The sequence below is a fragment of the Aegilops tauschii genome, chromosome 3 (assembly GCF_002575655.3).
Source record: "Aegilops tauschii subsp. strangulata cultivar AL8/78 chromosome 3, Aet v6.0, whole genome shotgun sequence".
Taxonomy (NCBI): domain Eukaryota; kingdom Viridiplantae; phylum Streptophyta; class Magnoliopsida; order Poales; family Poaceae; genus Aegilops; species Aegilops tauschii.
This window is the reverse complement of record NC_053037.3, coordinates 437,513,880-437,519,289: the sequence shown is the minus strand read 5'-3', so window position 1 is coordinate 437,519,289 and position 5,410 is coordinate 437,513,880. Positions and strand designations below refer to the sequence as shown.

The 5,410-nt window shown below is 50.5% G+C and overlaps 1 non-coding gene across 1 annotated transcript; it reads left to right on the top strand.

The window, feature by feature from the left end:
- The first annotated feature begins 310 nt into the window (after positions 1–310).
- On the top strand, positions 311–382 carry TRNAD-GUC (transfer RNA aspartic acid (anticodon GUC)). Its single transcript has one exon. It is a non-coding gene; the product is annotated as a tRNA-Asp (tRNA).
- The last annotated feature ends 5,028 nt before the right edge of the window (positions 383–5,410 follow it).

Sequence of the window (5,410 nt, the reverse complement as noted above, 5' to 3'; positions counted from 1 at the left end):
ACATGATGGGGAAGCTTCACCGTTGGGATTTTATAGCCGGAGAGGGCGGGAGGATGATGTCGTGTGAGGTAGAACTTCACAAGGCTCTTTATCTTAGTCCCCTGATGTGTGCAAGCTGGGAGCCAGTAAATACTCTCACGCTTACATTAGCACCGACCTGGTGGCTGGTAATCTATTTGATTTTCAATGCATCGCCTCCTCTGTTGATGCTCTTTATATCAGCTTCTGTGCTAAAAAAAATTTGCCGGTGTGATAGGTTCAGTGGTCGACCTATGGTTTTATTTCTAGCTATAGAAATAAATTCAACAAAGTCGTTGTAGTATAGTGGTAAGTATTCCCGCCTGTCACGCGGGTGACCCGGGTTCGATCCCCGGCAACGGCGTATTTTTTATTTTTCAAATTTTCATTTCGAGAATCAGATTAAAACATTCAAGAAATCAGCCGGGGGTACCTGCTTTACATGTTTGTCACGCATGTGCTCAGATCAGATGTCGTGTTCTACCGTAGTGTCCTTTTTGTCTATTCTCTCTACTGATGATGTACATTAAGCTTCTTTTTGTCAAAATCTGTTTGCTTTCATGATTGTGATATTTTGGGCTCCAAAATCTGAGTTGATGAAAGAACTAAAGAATACATTATGCGCAAAAAAAAGAACTAAAGAATACATAATATCAACCCTCTAGGGTTTATTTTTTATTTTTCAAATTTTCATTTCGAGAATCAGATTAAAACATTCAAGAAATCAGACGGGGGTACCTGCTTTACATGTTTGTCACGCATGTGCTCAGATCAGATGTCGTGTTCTACCGTAGTGTCCTTTTTGTCTATTCTCTCTACTGATGATGTACATTAAGCTTCTTTTTGTCAAAATCTGTTTGCTTTCATGATTGTGATATTTTGGGCTCCAAAATCTGAGTTGATGAAAGAACTAAAGAATACATTATGCGCAAAAAAAAGAACTAAAGAATACATAATATCAACCCTCTAGGGTTTATTCACCATAAATTAATCGATGTGCACTATTTTTTATTTTTCAAATTTTCATTTCGAGAATCAGATTAAAACATTCAAGAAATCAGACGGGGGATACCTGCTCTACATGTTTGTCACGCATGTGCTCAGATCAGATGTCGTGTTCTACCGTAGTGTCCTTTTTGTCTATTCTCTCTACTGATGATGTACATTAAGCTTCTTTTTGTCAAAATCTGTTTGCTTTCATGATTGTGATATTTTGGGCTCCAAAATCTGAGTTGATGAAAGAACTAAAGAATACATAATATCAACCCTCTAGGGTTTATTCACCATAAATTAATCGATGTGCACTATTTTTTATTTTTCAAATTTTCATTTCGAGAATCAGATTAAAACATTCAAGAAATCAGACGAGGGATACCTGCTCTACATGTTTGTCACGCATGTGCTCAGATCAGATGTCCTGTTCTACCGTAGTGTCCTTTTTGTCTATTCTCTCTACTGATGATGTACATTAAGCTTCTTTTTGTCAAAATCTGTTTGCTTTCATGATTGTGATATTTTGGGCTCCAAAATCTGAGTTGATGAAAGAACTAAAGAATACATAATATCAACCCTCTAGGGTTTATTCACCATAAATTAATCGATGTGCACTATAATATAAAGAAAAGGTTAAGGCGTATACCCATGTTTATCATCTTGTCACAATTTTCTGTTGAAAACACTCATCGTCGTATTTTTCTTTTCAAAACTCCAAGGCCGCGGTTGGCAGCTTGTTTTTTTAGAGTATTTAAAGAAAGAAATAAATACTTCCCATTCCGATTCTTTTTTAGTTCCCAAGATAGCTCCAGGCTTTTACGATTCTTCCGATTGACTTCTCTTCTCTGCTCCTAGCCCCGTGTTTTTTTTTCTAAACCACGGTTTGGGAAATTCCGATGTGTTTACCATCTACAAATACCACAGTTTTGTAAATCATACTATTCCCAGTATCGTGTTTTCAGAAAAAGGTATCTTTAAAAAAAAATCAACATGGCAGTGATAATTGCCTAGTCATTTAAGTGCCGACGATTTAGATTACCGCGGTTTTGGTAAACCCATGCTGCCAAGCTTGGCCTGTTTGTTAGGGCTCTAGTATACATGTCTCAACAAATTGAACAAGGGCAATCGAAAAGATCATATGCGTTTTTTCGTCATGCTAGGGTTAGGCTCGTCATGCTAGGGTTAGGCCACCCAGGGGCGACGCCCGATGCCCCGCCGCCGCCACGACTGTTGCCTGGTGATATTGCCATGCCCTCCTGGGTGTGGTATGGACCTGTTGCAACCTTGTCCGCCCCTTTGTCGGTGTACAAAAGTAGGGGCCCTTCTGTACCCCTTTACTTGTGCACAGGCAGTCGTAGCCGCGCCTGCGGCCATGCTTGGCGGGGCAGAGGAAGCAAAGACGCGAGACTGCCAAGGCAAGCACCCAAGCCAGAGGCGCGAAGATCAAAGCGACAAGATGGGCTTCCCCCGGCAAGGGCCTTGCCAGGGCGGCCCACGTAGCCCCGGCAAGAGCCTTGCCGGGGCAACTTACCCAACACCAGCAAGGCCGCCACCCTTGAACCTGAGAGTTCCGACACCATCGACAACATTGGGACCAAGGCTCGGGAGGCGCCTGCTTGGTGGCTTGCAGATCTTTGTGAAGACAAAAGGCCTGCGAGGCCTAGATGAGAACCAGAAGACAAGACACCAGCAAGGCTCCTTGCCGAGGACGCCCACGAGGCCCCGGCAAGGCTCTTGCCGAAGGCACCAGTGAGGCTCCTTGCCGAGGACGCCCACGAGGCCCCGGCAAGGCTCCCGCCGAAGATACCCACAAGGCCCCAGCAAGATCCTTACCGAGGGCGCCCGCAAGGCCCCGGCAAGACCCTTGCCGGGGATATCAGCCAGATCGCGGCAAGGCTTTGCCGCCCCGTCGCCGACCCAGCTCAGCGGCCGACCCACCAACTAGGCAAGTGCCCACGTGGCAGGGCGTGGCTTCTAGACCAAGTAGTCAAGCACCTGCGTGGTAGCATGCAGATCTTCGTGAAGACCCTGCCACCGCGCCAGCTCAGCAACCTGCCAGCCTGCATGGCCTTGCATGCCCCGTTGGCCAGGACGCGCGTCGAAGCAAGGCGAGGTGGCGACGGACGGGACGGGCTTCGTTGCCATCCCCGATAAAGCAAGAGGACACCTAAGTAGCGCATTAAATGCATTTTGTCCTGTGATGTCAGGCGATAAGCTTGTACACTATTTTCCACCTCCTGTGTGCCACTGTGGCGACCCCTTTGACCTATAAAAGGAGGCCCGAGGCATATTGAGGAAGGATTCGGACCTTTGGGCTAGGCATGCACCGCAGCTAGTTCAAGAACTCAAGAACACTCAAATATACACCGAAGCAGGACTAGGGTATTACGCATCCTTGTGGCCCGAACCTGGGTAAAATCCCCCTCGTACTGACCACCAAGCCTGCTCTTTGCACAGCCCCACGCTCGCCAACCGTAGAAGGGATCCTCGTGGTCCCATAGGTGTCGTTTCCCCCGACATCTTTGGCGCGCCAGGTAGGGGGCGCAGTTGCGAAAATCTGGTCTGGTAGTTAGTGTAGCAGTCTTCTTCATCACCATGGCTCCAAGAAGGAAGGTGGGACGAGCGAGCAGCGTTGTCTACGGCTGCGGCAACCATTCGCGTGGTGAGGAAAAAGCTAAGTCACGCAAAAACCTTGAGCAATTTCCTTTTTATAGAGCTATTCTCCTCGAAAGGTTTTGTTCCTTGTATGGAAAACCTGCACGCAAGGGAGCCCTTCTGCTATTGGCAACGCCCTTGCTCTGTTTCAAGTCCGCTCAACAGTTCAAGCGGCTGCGCCAAGAATGGCAAGGTGGCTTGCCCGGCAGCAAGCATGCCCGGCAGGCCGCTAAGGATCCGTCCTCAAAGCGCCGCGGTTTGGGTTTACGCGCCGGCAAACCTATCCAACTAAGCGTAGGGTATGTACATACAAAGAATGACCAGACAGGAAGATAGCATGCATCACTTCAGAGTACTGCAGAGTTATATTACATCAATGGTTGCTGCGGTTTTAACTTAAGATAAAATTGTCTTGGTCATGAACTCGCAGCGGCAATGAGAAATGGGGTGCCTAGTCTCGGCGCTGGCCCTCCACCCTCTTGACCCCATCGACGCAGCTGATGACGGGCTCGATACGCTCCTCGAGTGCCGCGAGGTTCGCATCCTCCGGCAAGCTCTCCAGTGCATCGGTGAAGTCGATGCTGGGGTTCCAGAATGCCACCTTGGTGAGAAGCTTGGTCAGGGCGCCCCGGCGGAGCCTCCGGAACTCGTTGGCCAGATAAACTGCTCGGTTGGAGAGGAGCTGCTCCAGGGCTTCGAGGACGCCCTCGAAGAACAAGGTCAGCCTGGCATTAGGGCTTATGTTCGCCTCCGGGGAGTACCTGAAGTTCGGCATGCCCATGGCGGCCAGCTGCATGGTGAGCCTCTCCGCAATGTCGACGAGGCGGCTGATCCAGAGGTTTACGCTGTTCACGTGATCCTTGTGGGCGGTAGCATCATCGCTCCGCAGCCGCCTCTCGTCCTCCAGGGCCTTGTTCAGGGTCTCCTCACAGGCCTTGGCCTCTAAAAGCGTCCTCTCCAAGCCGTCCAGTTTCTGCTTCAGGTCATTGATGGAGTTGTTGGCCTCGGAGCAGCTTGGCCTTGTCGGAGATGGCGACCTGCGAATCTGCTAGAGTGCGGTTGGCCGTGTCCCTCTCCTTCGTTAGCTCCGAGATCTCCTTCTTCAGCCCATCCCGCTCCAGCTCCAGCTTCTCCACCTCGCCGGCATGGTCCCGGGCCAGAGCATTGAGTGCATCTTTATGCCTCTGCTCCAGCTCCTAGGTCTGCTGCACGACGATCTTCTTGATTTCCTCGTCCTTGCCACGGAGCGTGGCGGCAAGCGCCTGCTCACGAGCAGCGAGGTCTTCCTCCTAGCTATTTAGCAGGGCCTGCTGCTGCTGCCGGGCAGCCTCGTCCTTGGCAGCCTGCTCCTTCGCCACCTCCGGAGCCTTCTCGATGTCGGCCTGCTTCAGGACAAGGTCTCGCTTGCACTCCTCCAGCTCACCCTGGGCAGCCCTTAGTTCATCCCGGGCCTCGCCGAACCAGGCTTGCGTCTGAGTGACGCGCTCCTCAAAATCTGCCTCCGCCTTGTCCACCGCCGCCATTCTGGATTTCACCTTGTCTTGGCGGGCACGGTGGAGCACCTAGAGCTTCTAGAAGTTGGCGCCCATGGCTTGGAGAAGCTGCTCCTCCTGAGAGTCGTCATCGCCGACGCTCGGTTCGTCAACAACCTGGAGCCCGGCGGTGGTGAGAGCCTCGTCGTCGAACACCTCCCCTTCGGCTGGCGCTTTGCTGCCCGCCATCCCTGGGAGGCGAACGAACAAGT